At 45.8% G+C, this 19,901-nt stretch overlaps 1 protein-coding gene and 1 long non-coding RNA gene across 3 annotated transcripts in view; both read right to left on the bottom strand.

Moving 5' to 3' along the window:
* LOC135968736 (uncharacterized) overlaps positions 1-19,901 on the bottom strand; it is a 257,419-nt gene that overhangs the window by 168,643 nt on the left and 68,875 nt on the right. The window lies entirely within an intron of this gene.
* Positions 1-19,901, bottom strand: part of CDH3 (cadherin 3) — a 58,544-nt gene that overhangs the window by 26,319 nt on the left and 12,324 nt on the right. The window lies entirely within an intron of this gene.

The raw sequence follows: 19,901 nt of genomic DNA, 5'->3' as shown, positions 1-19,901 counted from the left end.
GTTAGTAACCACCATTCACCAGCTGGAGGTGAATTTCATCCTTGCAACTATGATACCAAGTTGGTATTATCCCCTCCCCCTATCTTTTTTTTGAGACACAGTCTTGCTGTATCACCCAGGCTGGAGTGCAGTGGCACGATCCCCGCTCGCTGCAACCTCCCCCTCCCGGGTTCAAGCGATTCTCCTGCCTCAGCCTCCTGAGTAGCTGGGGTTACAGGTGTGCACCACCACGCCCACCTAATTTTTGTATTTTTGGTAGAGATTGGGTTTCACCATGTTGTCCAGGCTGGTCTTGAACTCCTAACCTTGTGATCCACCCGCCTCAGTCTCCCAAAGTGCCGAGATAACAGGCGTGAGCCACCGCGCCCAGCCCCCTTTTCAAAGATTAGAAAACTGAGGTTCAGAAGCCAGGTCTACCTGAGTCCAAGACACACACTAGAGAACATTCACAACCAATGTTGTTACCTACTCTTCCTTATGGCCAACACAAGAAATCAGGGAATCTGCCAGGGGCTACACCCTGGATCCTGCCAGCACCATGCTCTGCCCAGTGCTCCCATTTTTGCTAGGCTGCAACATAACAAAGACCACAAGGACGGTCCCACGCCTGTCCATAGATATGTCAGGCGAGGGCACCAACTGTCCTTTCAGAAAGGTTGTCTTTTAGTTTCAGATTATTATTTTGGTTTAAAAATATCTTTCCTTAAAATAAGAAAGGATAACAGATGAGGGGTTTTTTTTGGTCAATTTTTTTTTTTTAATTATTTTTTGGAAACAGTCTCTCACTCTTATCACCCAGGCTAGAGTGCAGTGGCACGATCTTGGCTCACTGCAACCTCCACCTCCCAGGTTCAAGTGATTCTTCTGCCTCAGCCTCCCAAGTAGCTGGGACTATAGGTGTGTACAACCACACCTGGCTAATTTTTGTATTTTTAGTAGAGATGGGGTTTCACCGTGTTGACCAGGCTGGTCTCGAACTCCTGACCTCGTGATCTGCTCGCCTAGGCCTCCCAGAGTGCTGGGATTACAGGTGTGAGCCACCACACCCAGCCCAGATGAGGTTTTAAAAATAATAAAAGTAATATGGACATGACAAAGTATTCACATAGTATATAAGAGTACAATATAAAAAAGTAGAATTCTTTTTTTTGAGACAGGGTCTCATTCTGTCACCTAGGCTGGAGTGCAGTGGTGCAATCACAGCTCACTGCAGCCTCAACCTCCCAGGCTAAAGGGATTCTCCTGCCTCAGAAGAGTACAATTTTTTGTACGGATGGGGCCTCACTTAGTTGCCCAGGCTGGTCTCGAACTCCTGGGCTCCAGCACTTCTCCTGCCTTGGCTTCCCAAAGCACTGAGATTACAAATACGAGCCACCACACCTGGCCAAAAAAGAATTCTAAAGGATTAATATCCGGAATATATAAAGAATTCATCAAGCTCAACAACAACAAAAACCCAATTTTAAAAAATAGGCAAAGGACTTGAAAAGGCCTTTCTCAGAAGAAGATATACAATGGCCAATAATAAGCACATGAAAAGATGCTCAATATCATTAGTTAATAGGGAAATGCAAATCAAAATCACAATGAGATACCATTTCACATGCACTAGGATGGCTATAAAAGAAAAAAAGGAAAACAAGTATTGGCAAGGATAGAGGGAAATTGGAATCGTTGTACACTGCTGGTGGGAATGTGAAATGATGCAGCTACTGTGGAAAACAGTTTGGCGGTTCCTCAACATGTTAAATGTAGAATTATCACATGACCTGGCCAGGCGCCGTGGCTCAAGCCTGTAATCCCAGCACTTTGGGAGGCCGAGACGGGCGGATCACGAGGTCAGGAGATCGAGACCATCCTGGCTAACACGGTGAAACCCCGTCTCTACTAAAAAATACAAAAAACTAGCCAGGCGCGGTGGCGGGCGTCTGTAGTCCCAGCTACTCGGGAGGCTGAGGCAGGAGAATGGCGTGAACCCGGGAGGCGGAGCTTGCAGTGAGCTGAGATCCGGCCACTGCACTCCAGCCTGGGTGACAGAGCGAGACTCCGTCTCAAAAAAAAAAAAAAAAAAAAAGAATTATCACATGACCTAACAATTCAATGCCTAGGTATATACCTGAAAGAACCAAAAGGATTCAAACAGATACTTATACACTCATTTTTATAGCAGCGTCATTCATAATAGTCAAAAGGTAGAAACAACCCAGTGTTCATCAAGAAATGAATTTTTTTCTTTTTTTTGAGATGGAGTCTCACTCTCTTGCCCAGGCTGTGGTACAGTGGCTCACTGCAACCTCCACCTCCCAGGTTCAAGCGATTCTCATGCCTCAGCATCCCGAGTAGCTGGGACTACAGGTGTGTACCACCATGCCCAGCTAATTTTAGTATTTTCAGTAGAGATGAGTTTTCACCATGTTGGCCAGGCTGGTCTTGAACTCCTGGCCTCAAGCGATTGGCCCACCTGGGCTCCCAAAGTGCTGGGATTTCAGGAGTGAGCCACTGCACCCAGCCTCTACATGAATTTTTTTTAAAATTAGCTGGGTTGGCCAGGCACAGTGGCTCACGCCTGTAATCCCAGCGCTTTGGGAGGCCGAGGCGGGCGGATCACGAGGTCAGGAGATAGAGACCATCCTGGCTAACACAGTGAAACCCCGTCTCTACTAAAAATGCAAAAAATTAGCCGGGCGTGGGCGTGGCGGCAGGCGCCTGTAGTCCCAGCTACTCGGGAGGCTGAGGCAAGAGAATGGCGTGAACCTGGGAGGCGGAGCTTGCAGTGAGCCGAGATCGCGCCACTGCCCTCCAGCCTGAGTGACTGAGCGAGACTCCGTCTCAAAAATAAATAAATAAATAAATAAATAAAAATTAGCTGGGCATGGTGGTATGCACTTGTTCCAGCAACTTGGGAGGCTGAGGTGGGAGGATCATTTGAGCCCATGAGTTTGAAGCTGCAGTGAGCCATGACTGCACCACTGTACTCCAGCAAGACACTTTTCTCTAAGAAAAAAAAAAAGAAAGAAAAGAAAGAAATTGACCAGGGGCCAGAGAGAGAGAGAGAGGGGAGAGGAGCTATTGCCTAATGCCTAATGAGTACAGAGTTTCTGTTGGGGATGATGAAAAAGTTCTGGAGATAGATAATGGCGATGTTGCACAACACTGTGGATGTACTTAGTGCTACTGAATTCTTTACTTAAAAATGGTTGAAATGGTAAATTTTATGTTATGCCTATTTTAACACACAAAAGTCTGATATGGGAGGACAATCACTTTGGAAAACAATTTGGCAGTATATATCGATATACGAATTCCCTAAGACCCAGCAAGTCCACTGTGATGTATAGACCCAACAAAAATACATTTGCCAAAACTTATTATAATGTTCATAACAGCACTATTTGTAATAGCTAAGCTGGAATCAGCCCAAACGATGAGGGAGAATGGGTAGAAACACTGGGGTATATTCACATAATGAAGTTAATGAAGCACAAGGAGGGGCAATAAACAACATGGGAAATTTAACAAACGTAAGGTTAAGTAGTAGAAGCCAGATGAGAGGATATATGTATGATTCCACTGACAGGAAGTTCAAAACTCAGGCAAAACTCATCCAGGCAAAGGAAGTTAAGACACTGGTCATCTTTTAGGCAGTGGACTCAGTGAATGGGAGAGGACAGAGGGGCTCGGGGACCCTAAAGAGCTGCCTCAGAGCCCAAGAGCTTACCACATACAGAAGGATCCTCTGTGGGAAGGCTGGAATGTGATGATGAGAAAGGGAAGATTGCTTAGGAACCAGCCCTGCCTCCTTGATGACATCCCCGCTGAGGAGTGCTGGGCTGTGACATGCTTGGCCAGTGGGAAGAAGGGGAAAGGGGATCCGGGCCTGATTCAGCTCCAGAGGGTCCCAGGGGCCACACGATCCCCAGGGTGACCCTGCCTTTTATTGCCAGAACACAGCTTCGTAGACTCATCTTCTGGGGAACCCCGCTTTGCCTTAGTGCTAGAAAGACCCGGAAGGATAATGTGGCAAGGTTAAATCATCCTCAATATAGGGCAAAAGGTAAATAATCTATAGGGCACTTATTCCATGGGTTATTTATCCAGCTATGCAATGTAAGTTTATATAGGGAAGTTCTTCTACTATAATAGTAAGACAAAATAAACAGAATCCAGAACTACTATGTAATACATGTAACTATGCACAGAAAAATGACTGAAAGGAAATGAACTTTCCCAGTGATTAGGGTCATCAGAAACTTACTATCAAGTTCACTGCAATAACTATTCAGCCATGACTACCTGTTGGCAACTTATTTTCTCGATTTTTTGGCAGGTCCAAGTTTTCCCTTAACACGAATTGTGTCCCTCCAAAATTCTTATGTTGAAGTTCTAACCACCGGTACCTAAAATGGTGACTGAATGTGAAGATAGGGACATTAAAGAGGTAATTAAGTTAAAATGAAATCGGCCAGGCACAGTATCTCACGCCTGTAATCCCAGCACTTTCGGCGGGCCAGACGGGTGGATCACCTGAGGTCAGGAGTTTGAGACCAGCCTGGCCAACATAGTAAAATCCCATCTCTACTAAAAATACAGAAATTAGCCGGGCGTAGTGGCCTGCGCCTGTTGTCCTAGCTACCTGGGAGGCTGAGGCAGGATGATCTTGAACCCAGGAGGCAGAGGTTGCAGTGAGCCGAGATTGCACCACCTCACTCCAGCCTGGACAACAGAGCACGATCCATCTCAAAAAAAAACGGGTAAAATGAACTCATTAGGGTAGGCCCTAATCCAGCATGACTGGTGTCTTTAGAAGAGGAAGAAGTTTGGTTTGGATACAGGTAGTTACAGAGAGAAGACCACATGAAGCCACAGGGAGAAGATGTCCATCTACAAGCCAGAACTATAAGAAAATAGATTTCTGTTGTTTAAGCCACCCCAGTACCTGGTACTTTGTTATGGCAAACCTAGCAAGTGGGCATCAAATCTCAGTTGGGCATGGTGGCATGCACCTGTAGTACCAGCTACTTGGGAGGCTGAAGTGGGCAGACTGCTTGAGCCCAGGAGTTTGAGTCCAGCCTGGCCAATATAGCTAGACCCTGTCTCTTAAAAAAAAAAAAAAAAGTACATCAATCTCAAATCCCTCCCCTTCTAAATTGCTATTAATAGATAACATTTGTGTACTACTTTTTTGTTTGTTTGTTTTTGAGACAGAGTCTCGCTCTGTTACCCAGGCTAGAGTGCAGTGGTGTAATCTCAGCTCACTGCAACCTCCGCCTCCTGGGCTCAAGTGATTCTCTTGCCTCAGTCTCTTGAGTAGCTGGGATTACAGGCGCATGCCACCACGCCCGGCTAATTTTTGTATTCTTAGTAGAGACAGGGTTTCACCATGCTGCCCAGGCTGGTCTCGAACTCATGGTCTCAAGCGATCCACCCGCTTTGGCCTCCCAAAGTGCTGGGATTGCAGGCAAGAGCCACTGTGCCAGGCTGATTCAGTATTATTTAAAGCTGTGCTGAGGACCCATGTGAAAGTCCCTCAAGAATCCGTCAATTGGAAATATCACTGCTGATGTGGAACTTGAATTAGCTTATGAGGAATTTATGCTTTCTCCTTTGGAAGTTGGATATTACACTTCAGAGAACCATCATGAGTAGCATACAAGTTGAAACCCCAAACAATGACATAGTCCCAGCTGCTTGGGTAACTGAGGTGGGAAGATAGCTTGAGCCCAGGAGGTCGAGGTTACAGGGATCCATGCTTTTGCCACTGCGCCCCAGCTGGAGACAGAGCAAGACCATTTCAAGAAAAATAAACCCCAACCATGAATGTGTACACCCCCAGAACCTTACAAACAACTACCCACCATTTACCACATGAGGAAACCAGGGCTGGGGGTGAGGGGTGGTGGTGGTGAGATGACTTGCCCAAGGTCAAACAGCTGGCGCATGGAATTAGAATGAGAACCCAGGGTGGCAGGTTCTAAAGCCAGGTTCTTCCACGCAGCATTCATTCAGGAGCTACTTAAGTACTTCCTATGTGCCAATGACTTTCTTTCAGACACTAGGAATATACCAGGAAACCAAAGTATCTACCCTCAAGTATCTTTGAATTTTTACAGAATACTCCAAAATCACCTTTCCTCAGCTATCCAACCAAACTAATCCACACCACATCAGTTGTAATAGCAAAAGCTCGGATACAACCTAAATGTCCATCAATAAGGGATTACTTTGTGTTATACCATCACTTATACAATGAAACATTACACAGCCATTTAAAAAAGACACAAAAGGGCCGGGCGCGGTGGCTCAAGCCTGTAATCCCAGCACTTTGGGAGGCCGAGACGGGCGGATCACGAGTTCGGGAGATCGAGACCATCCTGGCTAACACGGTGAAACCCCGTCTCTACTAAAATACAAAAAAAATTAGCCGGGCGAGGTGGCGGGCGCCTGTACTCCCAGCTACTCGGGAGGCTGAGGCAGGAGAATGGCGTGAACCCGGGAGGCGGGGCTTGCAGAGAGCTGAGATCCGGCCACTGCACTCCAGCCTGGGCAACAGAGCTAGACTCTGTCTCAAAAAAAAAAAAAAAAAAAAAAAAAAAAAGACACAAAAGATGAGGAAGCTCCTATTCCATATCTATATGGGAAGATCTCTAGGATATAGTGTTCATTTTTAAAAATTATACCTTTATAAAAAGGCATAGAGCAATATATTCGGAACTAATACACTAACATTCATATTTTCTTTTTTTTTTTTTTTTTTTGAGACGGAGTCTCGCTCTGTCGCCCAGGCTGGAGTGCAGTGGCCAGATCTCAGCTCACTGCAAGCTCCGCCTCCTGGGTTCCCGCCATTCTCCTGCCTCAGCCTCCCGAGTAGCTGGGACTACAGGCGCCGCCACCTCGCCCGGCTAATTTTTTGTGTTTTTTTTTTTAGTAGAGACGGGGTTTCGCCGTGTTAGCCAGGATGGTCTCGATCTCCTGACCTTGTGATCCGCCCGTCTCGGCCTCCCAAAGTGCTGGGATTACAGGCTTGAGCCACCGCGCCCGGCCAACATTCATATTTTCAAATTGTATTTGAAAAATAGCTCTGGAAGGCAACCCCAAAAACTAGGTTTATGGACAAGAATGAGGCTTTATTTTAAAAATTTTTATTTTTTAAGACGGAGTCTCACTCTGTTGCCCAGGCTGGAGTGTAGTGGTGTCATCTTGGCTCACTGCAACCTCTGCCTCCCGGGTTCAAGCGATTCTCCTGCCTCAGTCTCCCAAGTGGCTGGGATTACAGGAAGCCACCACCATGCCCAGCTAATTTGTTGTTGTCGTATTTTTAGTAGAGATGGGGTTTCACCATGTTGGCCAGGTTGATCTGGAACTCCTGACCTCAGATGATCTGCCTGTCTCGGCCTCCCAAAGTGCTGGATTACAGGAGTGAGCCACCATGCCCGGCCTTAAAAATTATTATTATTATTATTTTTTTTTTTTTTGAGACGGAGTCTCGCTCTGTCGCCCAGGCTGGAGTGCAGTGGCCGCATCTCAGCTCACTGCAAGCTCCGCCTCCCGGGTCTATGCCATTCTCCTGCCTCAGCCTCCCGAGTAGCTGGGACTACAGGCGCCCGCCACCTCACCCGGCTAGTTTTTTGTATTTTTTAGTAGAGACGGGGTTTCACCGTATTTAGCCAGGCTGGTCTCGATCTCCTGACCTTGTGATCCGCCCGTCTCGGCCTCCCAAAGTGCTGGGATTACAGGCTTGAGCCACCGCGCCCGGCCTTTAAAAATTATTTTTTTAAAATGAGACAGCGTCTGTGTTGCCCAGGCTGGTCTCAAACTCCTGGCATCAAGTAATCACCCAACTTTGGCCTCCCAAAATGCTGGGATTATAGGCATGAGACACCGCACCTCATTGAGGGATAAGCCTTTTTACTGTATACTTTTTTTTTTTTTTTTTTTTTGAGACAGAGTCTTGCTTGTTGACCAGGCTGGAGTACAGTGGTGGCATCTCGGCTCACTGAAACCCGTGTCTCCCAGGTTCAAGCAATCCTCCCACTTCAGCCTCCCAAGTAGCTGGTACTACAGGTGCATGCCACCATGCTCGGCTAATTTTTTGTATTTTTTAGTAGAGACAGGGTTTCTCCATGTTGGCCAGGCTCGTCTCGAACTCCTGGCCTCAAGTGATCCACCTGCCTCAGTCTCCCAAAGTGTTGGGATTACAGGTATGAGCCACCACACTTGGCCTATTGTACACTCTTCTTAATACTGACCATTGTGTCTGCATTAGTTATTAAAACACTGATTTTTTTAAAAAAACTAAGGGTCACTTTTTTTTGGTAGATACAGGGTCTTGCTATGTTTCCCAGGTGGGTCTAGAACTCCTGGGCACAAGTGACTCTCCCACCTTGGCCTCCGGGTGCTGGGATTACTGGCACGAGCCACCGTGCCTGGCCACTTTTTTCAATCTTAAAACAGCCCTCTTCCTAAGGGAAGGTCTTCAGCCAGTAAAGGGCTAACCAGACAATTCTGTCAATTATTTCCTTTAAGGAGAGACTCAATGACTCCAGTCCTCTCCTACCAGGTTACCCAGCAGGAGGCCAATGGATTGACTCCCCTATTACTCAGAAGACTTAATCCCCAAAACTCTGAGAGCTGCTATTGCCCCTGGGAGCTAGAAATCCTCTTCCTGCTGTCTACAAAATCTACTTCCCACTAGAGTGTACAGCTCACTCCACTACCCTGTCTTCTGGCATATTTCCACTGTTACATGCTTCCAAATATTTGTAGCACAGTATCTGGGCTGTCCATCTATTCTTAGAAGGGACAGTGTCAACAATCAAGGAGAAGCCAATAGTCATGTATTATAGGCGTATGTGCCTCCCACTCAGGGTGCATAGTCCAGATACACCCAAAGGGCTGGCCTCATCAGTTCTAAACTGCTTTGAGTTGGCTGCAGAGCACAACCAAGGGACAACAGTCCAGACTGATAGGAATAAGCTTCAAACACCCACTCTGCTCAGGACACCCAGCTACGTGTTTTCCTACCCAAATCCTCACAAAATAACCTGCAAGGTGGTATTACTGCTCCCAATCTGACAACTCAGGAAACAAGAGGCTGCCAGGGGTTGAACTGTCCCAGGAAGCAGCAAGATCAGGTTTCAAATCCCGAAGGCAGGGAAATAATGAAGAATATGAAATGTGGAGTCCAGAAGACTTGGCTTCCAATCCCTATAATGTCACTTACCTATCACATGATTGGGTAAATTGTGTGAGTATATAGCTCAGTTTCCTCATCTGGAAATGAAACGATAACACCTACCTCATCAGGTTATTAGGAAGATTAAATGGGATAGTGTTCAAACAGCACTGAATACTGTGCCTGGCCCAGGGTAAGTAAGGTAAACTCTCAATAAAAAGTACCTCAGACTACTCACAATTTTTTTTTTTTTTTTTTTTTTTTTTTTTTTTTTTTTGAGACGGAGTCTGGCTCTGTCGCCCGGGCTATAGTGCAGTGGCCGGATCTCAGCTCACTGCAAGCTCCGCCCCCCGGGTTTACGCCATTCTCCTGCCTCAGCCTCCCGAGTAGCTGGGACTACAGGCGCCCGCCGCCTCGCCCGGCTAGTTTTTTGTATTTTTTTTAGTAGAGACGGGGTTTCACCGTGTTCGCCAGGATGGTCTCGATCTCCTGACCTCGTGATCCGCCCGTCTCGGCCTCCCAAAGTGCTGGGATTACAGGCTTGAGCCACCGCGCCTGGCCAGACTACTCACAATTAACCTAGGCTTCTGACATCCACACCCTGGCCTCTTTCTATACCACTGAAAAATTCTCTGTCAAACTGGGAAGAAGTTAGCTACAGCTGTGTGCTTTACTCAATGGATGAAGCTGGTCAAAGACGATGACACATGGGACCAAAGGGCACGACAGGGAACTGGCTCAGTCTGCATTTGGAGAGGGCTGTTTTATAGGGGTCCCTTGTGGTTTACCAGAGGAAGCAGAAGATGGAGATTTCACGAAAATGCTGGCCTTTCCAGGGAAACTTGCTGGGCACATGTAGGAACATGAGTAGTCTTCTCTGCAAGCTATGAGTCAGAGAGAGGCTGGTAAATGGTAAGCCCTGGGGCAGATCATTACAATTTCCTCCCAGATGCTTCCTGGCACCACTGGCTTGTATCACTAGTTTCAAAATGAAACTCATACAAAACCAGGTCTCATCATCACTCATCCCTCCTTTACCCCATCTTTTAATAGTCAGCGAAGTAAACTGATTCCTATTCCTAACTGCAGCATGGTTCCACAAGGCCACACATCTTGGCCAAATCACGGGGGCATGAACGGGCTTGCGTCAAACTCTTTCTGGGGCAAGCTGATGATGAGCACACGGGGCAATAGTTCAGAATTAAAGGCTGGAAAATGGAAGCCGAAACATAGCTCTTTCTTCCACACCCATCCAGGGCTTCAGACAGTCATTTGACTGCATTTGCCTCAGTTTCTCCCACAAGGATTCTTGAATCACAAGGTCAATAAACCCGATGAAGAGGTGCCTGCTCTGCTAATATAAATGGACAGATTTTAGCACTGAGCCTAAACGTACATTTCCTAAAATATTGTCGGGGAAGGGAAAAAGGGAATCAGTAACCTGAAGCTGCTTCTAGAGAAATTAACAATTAATATCATAGAACACATTATAGGTAAAAATAAAAAAAAAAAAAGAAATTAACAACAAAAAAGCCAGAGCTCTGTGTATCTGCACTCGATAGAAGACATCCAATGGAAACCAGGAGTCTCTGGCCTATGTTCAAAGCTCCTCTCTAAAGATCATCCTGCCAAGCCTGGCCTCAGGTCCTGAACTGGCGCCACTAATAAAACCTGGGCAATAAGAGTTTGGTCCCTGGGGTACTAGAGCTATTGGGAAAAGAAAGCTTTTTAAATAGACTTGTAAGAATTGATGGATGCTGGGCTGAGAACTCATTCCTCTTATGTTCCAGGCCTGGTTTTAGGTTGGAATTTGCCTAGACACCTCCATACTCCCAACACCCTTGAAGGTCAGGAGCTTTTCTCTTCCTGGAGGTGCCATGTGGTCTGGATGTCCAACATTACTAGATGTTCTGGCAAAATAAAACCACCCATCTCTCTGGAGACAAAACATCCATCAAGTGATCAATCTCCACCAATTTCCCTACTGATCTCTGGGTATTTTGACTAGAGGAAAAGGAAAACATCAGCTTAAACATATTGTGGCCAAAAGGCAGCCTGGGGAGTGGGAGAAAGAGATTGCCTAGGAAATTTCTATTCTAGCTTGGCTTAGGGACATATCTAGCTCACATAACAAACAAATTTCTCCTTACAGCTATCACTACCTTCTGTTAAGGGATTGGGATAAGAGGGCACAGGGGAAAAGTAAGTGGAAGTGACTTGAAGAAAGATTCTGGCATTTTTCCTAAGTAAAACTACATGTAGAAAAAAATTCACCAACTAAGAAATACAAATTAAAAGGACAAGTGCTGTGTCACAGTTGGGAACTGGGTGCTGCTATATATTGCTAGGGGTGGGGGAATGTTAACTGGCACAACCTTTCTGGCAAATTAAAATACCTTAAGCCTGTTGACCCAGGAATTGTGCCAAGATACCATCCCAGATGTGGCAAAACCATACTTGCTGGGATGTTTGTGACTGTTGCTTAATAGGGAAAAAAAGCAAAAAAAGGTCTCAACAACCTTACAACCCAACAGTCAAATGCTGTGTCACAGTCATCCAAATGTCTAATCTACAGCCTTAAATATTGTAAAAGAAAACCTACCCAGGAAAAAGTACTTTGCAGAAGGGGGGAAAAAGCAGGTCACAAAGCCATTTATAGCATAAGCCTGACAATTATTACATAAAATATTTATAGTTTTATTCTTGTACCCAAAAAAAAGAGAGGTGGGGGGCTGAGCCCTGGTACCAAGGCTGCCTCTCCCGTCACCAAGTATTTTCCACACACAGGAAAACCAAGATGGTGGCCAGTGAGCCATATCCGTTTTGAGACCAATGGGAGAGGTCATAGGGCAGCAAGGCGGGGTAGGGGGAAGAGGCAGCGCATGCTGGGATCCCAGGAGGCCTCGGGGCTCCTGGATTCACTTGGGAGCTGCCCCTGGGCATGCTGGGAGGCCCATTGTCCTTGCCAAGCAAGCTTGGAGCAGCTACACAAGGGCCTGCCAGAGCCCCGGGTGCACCTATTGGGGGTCCAGGCCTTTTTCCCCAGAGCTGTAAGCACAGCAGCTCCTGGAGGGCAACAGGACCCAGGTGGAGTGCAGCTGCACCTGACGGATGCCCCCCATCTACACACAGGCCCCCTGGACCTGGATCTTCTCGTAGATGGGGCTGACGGGGTGTCTGAGGCCCTCAGCTTGGAGCCCTTCTTCCACCCACCAAAGGAGAAGAGGAAGCTGGGTTACTGGGGAGGCAACCCTGAGAGTGAGTGGTGAAATCATTCAGACTCGGGTCCTCTGTCTCAGATCAGATACCCTCAACAAAGACTCGGGTGGAAAGATCGAGAAATGGACTATCGATTTATTCATTTGAAAAGACAAAGGTCCTATATGGGTGGTAGGCCCGCATTTTGCTTATCTTCCAGTTTTTCCATAGTAAACATGTATTTGATTTTAAATAAGAATTTGATGTGAGTTCTTGCCCCTGACTAGAAAAATTATATGGCAACCCCATGTTGTTGAGGGTGGAGAAAGCAGTTCTAGGGGAGTTTTGGCTGAAGAAAGCTCTGCTGTGTTCATCAAGTTCCTCATAACCCTTAGGAGGTGAGTCTTCCCTCCCAGAGTGAAACCCAAACTCTCAGAGTTTGGAACATGGCTGACTCAGCATGAGGCGTGCTGTCTGGCTCATTGACTACCACCCTCAAGGACCATGCCAGAACAAAGATACCAGTGACCAACCTGAGACAGCTGTGATAACAATTAAGGGTCTGGTAGGTAAAAGTGCTGTGTATTGGCTCTGCAGCCTTGAGTCAATCACTTTATCTCTAAACTGTTTAAGTAAGGCCTTCTTAATTTCCAGTCTCTAAAATGGGAATACACACACACCCAACCCACCCACCACAGTGCTTGTTAGGGTCAAATATGATGTGTTGTGCTTTATTTTTATTTATTTTTATTTATTATTTTTTGAGACGGAGTCTTACTCGGTCACCCAAGCTGGAGTGCAGTGGCATGATCTCGGCTCACGGCAACTTCCACCTCCCGGGTTCAAGCGATTCTCCTGCCTCAGCCTCCCAAGTAGCTGGGACTACAGGCACGTGCACCACGCCCAGCTAATATTTTGTACTTTTTGTAGAGACGAGGTTTCACCGTGTTAGCCAGGATGGTCTCGATCTTCTGATTTTGTGATCTACCCACCCCAGCCTCCCAAAGTGCTGGGATTACAGGCGTGAGCCACTGCATTCGGCTGTATTGTGCTTTAAAAAGCACAATTAAGTATTAAAAACCAGGGGCAGTGATTTGGAAAGCAAAACAAAAGGACAGGAAGGTGAAGAGGCCTTAATGTTGTCACAGAGCAGTGATTCCCAAACATAGTTGATAGAATCATCTGGCAAACTATTTAAAAACTCCAGATTCCCTGCCGACCGCCCACCTATCACTTCTACTAAGTCAGCTTCTGGAAGTGGATCTGGGGAAAGCAGTTTGTTGCTTTTTTTAAAAGTTCTTGATTCTCTCATTTATTTCTCATGAGTAGGTAAATTGGTATGGCTTTTTGATGGCACTTCAGACCACATATCAAAAATTTAAATATCCAGATGCTTCCTCTGACCAACACTTACATCTGTCTATTCAGCATCTCCTTTGGATGCTTTCAAGATATCCTGAAATCAGTATGTCAAAACTTAAATTCACGATCTTTACTTAACCCAAATATGGTCTTTTTCTAGCATCTCTCCCAGGGAATAGCATATCATGTACTCCAGCTTGAGAATAGAATCTGGGCATCAGAAGCAGCCCAGAGACTGGAGATAGAGTGCCTGGGCTCAAATACCAGTCCACACTGACTTTGGGCAAGTTGGTTAACCTCTGTGTTTCCTCTGCTATGAAATAGGAATGATGCTAATATCTACCTCAGTTGAATGAGTTAATACTTAGCATAATGCCTGGCATATGGTTTAGCCAGCAGCTGCTTCTTCCTTGACCATTTCTCCCTTAGAGCTTCCCTTCCCAGACTATCACCCACCAAAACCCTTCCATCTCTACCCCCACCAACTTAGTGCATACAAAATCATCTTTAGTATAAATGAGTGCAAAAATCTCCATTTAAAAAGATGAATCTCTTAAAAATGCAACAGCATAGTATACTTGAAAAAAATGAAATAAGGTCATTTCCCTGTTTGAAACTCAGTGATAAGCCTTTGGTCTTAGTATAAAAAACAATATGGCCGGGCACAGTGGCTCATGCCTGTAATCCTAGCACTTTGGGAGGCTGAGGCAGGTGGATCACCTGAGGTCAGGAGTTCGAGACCAGCCTGGACAACATGGTGAAACTTTGTCTCTACTAATACAAAAATTAGCTAGGCGTGGTGGCAGGCACCTGTAGTCCCAGCTATTAGGGAGGCTAAAGCAGGAAAATAGCTTGAACCCAGGAGGCAGAGTGTGCAGTGAGCCAAGATCACACCACTGCACTCCAGCCTGGGTGACAGAGCCAGACTCTGATTCAAAAAAAAAAAAAAAAAGTTTTTTTTAATCCACCAGCCTCCAGGCACGGTGGCTCATGCCTATAATCCCAGCACTATGGGAGGCTGAGGCAGGCGGATCACAAGGTCAGGAGATCGAGACCATCCTTGCTAACACGGTGAAACCCCATCTCTACTAAAAATACAAAAAAATTAGCCAGGCGTGGTGGCGGGCGCCTGTAGTCCCAGCTACTCAGGAGGCTGAGGCAGGAGAATGGCTTGAACTTAGGAAAGACTCTGTCTCAAAAAAAAAAAAAAAAAAACATCCACTGGCCTCAGCCTCCCAAAGTGCTAGGATTACAGGAGTGAGCCACTGTGCCCAGCCAAAAAACTCTTTTTTAAAGAGACAAGGTCGGCCGGGCGCGGTGGCTCAAGCCTGTAATCCCAGCACTTTGGGAGGCCGAGACGGGCGGATCACGAGGTCAGGAGATCGAGACCATCCTGGCTAACCCGGTGAAACCCCATCTCTAGTAAAAAATACAAAAAAATAGCCGGGCGAGGTGGCGGGTGCCTGTAGTCCCAGCTACTCGGGAGGCTGAGGCAGGAGAATGGCGTAAACCCGGGAGGCGGAGCTTGCAGTGAGCCGAGATTGCGCCACTGCACTCCAGTCTCGGCGACAGAGCAAGACTCCGTCTCAAAAAAAAAAATAAATAAAAATAAATAAATAAATAAATAAAGAGACAAGGTCTTGCTATATGGCCCAGGCTGGAGTGTAGTGGCTGTTTACAGGTATAGTCATCATGTACTACAGCCTAGACCTCCTGGGCTCAAGTGATCCTCCTGCCTCTGCCACCCCAAGTGGTGGGACTAAAGGTGCATGCCACCGTGTCCTAAAACACAAATTCTTTCATGTGCCAATCTCTCTCTCTAGCCACATTGAGCCTCTCCTTAAATACAGCATAACCCCCTACCACAGGGCCTTTGCACACACTCCTCTCTCTGTCTCCTTGCATTCCCACTCTGATTTTACAGTTAACTCCTGACATCTTTCAGATCCCAAGTCAAAAGCTACTTTTTCAGGGAAATTTCCTTCAACCCTCCCAAACTAGATCAGATTCCCCTGTGAAAAACCCTTCTGGCTTTTTATAACTTTCTTCCATAGAACTTATTACAACTTGTGATTATATCTTTAGTAGTGATTGGCCAGGCAACATGGCTCACACCTGTAATCCCAGCACTTTGGGAAGCTGAGACGGGCAGATCACCTGAGGTCAGGAGTTCAATACCAGCCTGGCCAACATGGTGAAACCCCATCTCTACTAAAAATACAAAGAATTTAGCCAAGTGTGGTGGCAGGTACCTATAATTCCAGCTACTTGGAAGGCTGAGGCAGGAGAATTGCGGGAGATGGAGGTTGCAGTGAGCCAAGATCGCGCCATTGAATTCCAGCCTAGGATATAGAATGAGACTCCGTCTCAAAAAAATAAATAAATAAAGTTTACTAGTGATTAATTGCCTATCTCCCCCACTAGAATTTGCTAATCACTCTCTCCCAGCATTTAGCACTGTGTTTAATTGTTGAATGAACAATTTCATAGTTGAATGAACTATGAAAATCACGTGACCCAACAATTTCACTTCTAGAAATCCAGTCTAAAGAAATATGTATACAAACTATTCCAGCTATAACAATACTGCTGTTCCTCCTGCCACAGGCACTTAACATTGATGTACTCACTACATGCTGTTGCATACACAAACTCATTTAATCCTCACTATAACCATATGAGATCCCCATTATTATATTCATTTTACAGATGAGAAAACTGAGGCACAGAGGTTAAGTAACTTGCCCTAAGGTTCCACAAGTAGTAAGTAGGCAGATTCAACCCAGACACAGTGGCTCTGGGACCCCAATTTAGGAACTCTCTACATTATAATACAGATATATTTCATGCAAACTTCAACAGCAGAAATTTGAAATGGTGCCATAAATATTAGTCTTGCTTTTTATGTAAAGTTTGAAGAAATGCAAATCTCCCAAACTGAGAGTTTTAAGTTACATAATTTCAAAGCTGGAGAGAGTAGTGAATTGTAAGCATCCCCTTGCCGCCCCCCAACCCCATACATATACTTCACGTGTTCATATGAGAACATAAGACTGGAATCGTAGGAATTATGAATTATTTGTGGCTGTTTTCTTCAAGACGAGTCTGGCTCTGTTGCCCAGGCTGGAGTGTAGTGACGCGATCTCAGCTCACTGCAAGCTCCGCCTCCCGGGTTCACGCCATTCTCCTGCCTCAGTCTCCCAAGTAGCTGGGACTACAGGCGCCCACCACCGCGCCCAGCTAATTTTCTGTATTTTTAGTAGAGACAGGGTTTCACCGTGGTCTCGATCTCCTGACCTCATGATCCACCCACCTCGGCCTCCCAAAGTGCTGCAATTATAGGTGTGAGCCACCGCCCCCGGCCTATTTGTGGTTTTCAAGAATGCATCCTTTATATCAATGCAACCACCCTGTCCTAGGCTTTAGTGCAGCAATATTTGAGTTTAAGAAAAAACTTACAAGCTCCTCTTGGGGGAAAAATAAGAACAGAAATGAGTGTCTGCTTTAAGACTAGAAATCAACTTTTATTCAGCAAAATGCTTGCTAACTAGATTTTGAAATCTAAAGAAAAACTTGAGGAAAAAATGCACTTTGCATTGACTGATGACACATTCTCAATCTCTCAACACCCAGAGAAAAAAATGCTAGTGTGAATCAATGTGGTAGTTTACTTCTGAGTCATGCAATTTCAAAGTTTTTGAGTTTTGGTAAATTCATATGCTTTTGAAACTACTATTATTTAGTCATTAAAACAAAAGTTAGTATGAAAACTAATTTTTAAATGGTATAGTAACCTTAAGTTTACAGCACAGTCTGTCTTAGAGGTATTGTTTAAACATAAAAGCTCGATTTATCTGGATCATGTTAAGATGAACAGCTCACTCGATCATCTTTCTACAGCAGTCTTTCCTAATAAGGCAATTACTGATAGTTAGATTGCTAAAAATCCAAACACTTTACAATTTTGATGTTAACGCTTCCCCACCACCACATCTGTAAAAGATAAAAGTAGAAGATCGGCTAAATAAATCCTGGTACATTCACCATGTAAGACTACGGCGCTATTCAAAACAAGATAGATGTGTATTTAACAGTCTGGAAAGATGCCTGTGATAAGTTAAAAAGCAAGTTACAGAATGACATTTGTATGCATGATATAGTCCAATTCTTGTTTTTAAAATTCCTGTATGCATACATAAGTTTTTTGTGCCAAAAAAAAAGGGGGTCTACAAGGATTCTTATAAAATCAGTAACTGTGTGCTTGCCCTTAGAGAGTAGAACTGAGGAAGAAAAGAAATTTCACATATTTCTTTTTCTCTCTTTATTTATTTTTTGTTTTTTTGGAGACAGGGTCTCACTCTGTTACCCAGGCTACAGTACAGTGGTGTGATCTTGGCTCGCTGCAACCTCTGCCTCCCGGGCTCAAAAGATCCTTTTTTTTTTTTTTTTTTTTTTTTTTTGAGACGGAGTCTCGCTGTGTCTCCCAGGTTGGAGTGCAGTGGCGTGATCTCGGCTCACTGCAAGCTCCGCCTCATAGTGCCATTCTCCCGCCTCAGCCTCCCAAGTAGCTGAGACTACAGGCGCCCGCCACCACGCCCGGCTAGTTTTTTGTATTTTTAGTAGAGACGGGGTTTCACCATGTTAGCCAGGATAGTCTCGATCTCCTGACCTCGTGATCCACCCGCCTCGGCCTCCCAAAGTGCTGGGATTACAGGCTTGAGCCACCGCGCCCGGCTTTTCTTTTTTTTTTAAGACAGCATCTTACTCTGTTGCCCAGGCTGGAGTACAGTGCAGTCATACAATCTTGGCTCACTGCAACCTCCACCTCCCAGGTTCAAGCGATTCTCCTGCCCCAGCCACCTGAGTAGAGTAGACAGGACTACAGGCATGCATCACCATGCCTGGCTAATTTTTGTATTTTTTATAGAGACGGGGGTCTCACTATGTTGCCCAGGCTGGTCTTGAACTCCTGGGTTCAAGCAATCCTCCCACCTCAACCTCCCAAAATGCTAGAATTACAGTTGTGAGCCACCAAACCCAGCCTTCATGTGTTTATTTCTGACTTGCTTATATTGACAGGCACTAGAGTTCAGTGGTGTAAGCTCAGTCTGCTTAGGTTTGAATCTGGGCTCTACTACTTACTTAGCTGTGTGATCTTGGGCAAGTTACTTAACTTCTCTGGCCTCAGTTTCCTCACCTGTAAAATGGGGACAACAATAGTACCTCCCTCAAGGGATGTTTAAGGATTAAATGAGCTGATGCATATAAAGTACTAAGAACTTTATCTGTCACATTATAAGTGCCACATATTTTATTGAAAAAAGTGTGTCTTTACAGTGAACATATTTTCATGTATTAATTTGAAATCCCAACCAACCATCCCTGTGTAAACAACGTAAAATGGTATACATTGGGGAGAAGACGATAAAAAATAAAAAGCTCCCCAGGCAATTTGATCACCAGCCAAGCTTGCAAACTACTGACTCAGAGGCCAAAAGCAGGGATGAGGCCAAAACCAGTTGGAGTGGGGCTGAGCTCCAGTTGGGGAATGCAGGAGACTTCTGGAAGCGGAAAGAGACCATAAAAGACAAGAGAAGAGCAGATCTCGAAGTGCGGTGGGAAGCCTGGATGAAGCGACTCTAGAGGGAGAGGGCAGTGTGTGGGCCTGGCGTCGTGTCCTGGCTTGTGTGGGGAGAGCTCACAAGTAGCTGTTTCTCCCCTGCCTCAAGTTACGACAAGATGGGGCTTGCTGTGCAGATGTGCAAAGGCCGCTCAGAAGGCAGCCAGCCTTCAGCAAGACACCCAGGAGAGCAGCCGAACTCTCCACCCGGGCCCTCTCACTGGCCAGTTTCCCACGCACATACAGGAGAGTTAGGGCCTCAAGGTTGAGGAGCCTGGACTCAGTAACTCGCCTCAGGCCACATGATTTGGGATAAGAAACAGCTTAGAATCCATTTTTCCCTTGCCTATGCTGGCATGTACACCATCAGGTCTCTTCCCACTGCTGGGTTTGACGAGAGTCTGAAGAATTTCCAAATGGACGCAGGTACAAATCATTTCTCTAGACCGTAGTTCTAGCTTCTCTATAAAATGACTGGGGGCCAGGAATGATGGCTCACGCCTGTAATCCCAACACTTTGGGGGACCGAGGTGGGCAGATCACTTGAGG

The sequence above is a fragment of the Macaca fascicularis genome, chromosome 20, assembly GCF_037993035.2.
Source record: "Macaca fascicularis isolate 582-1 chromosome 20, T2T-MFA8v1.1".
Classification (NCBI taxonomy): domain Eukaryota; kingdom Metazoa; phylum Chordata; class Mammalia; order Primates; family Cercopithecidae; genus Macaca; species Macaca fascicularis.
The sequence above is the reverse complement of the archived record's forward strand: the minus strand, read 5'-3'. Positions and strand labels throughout refer to the sequence as shown.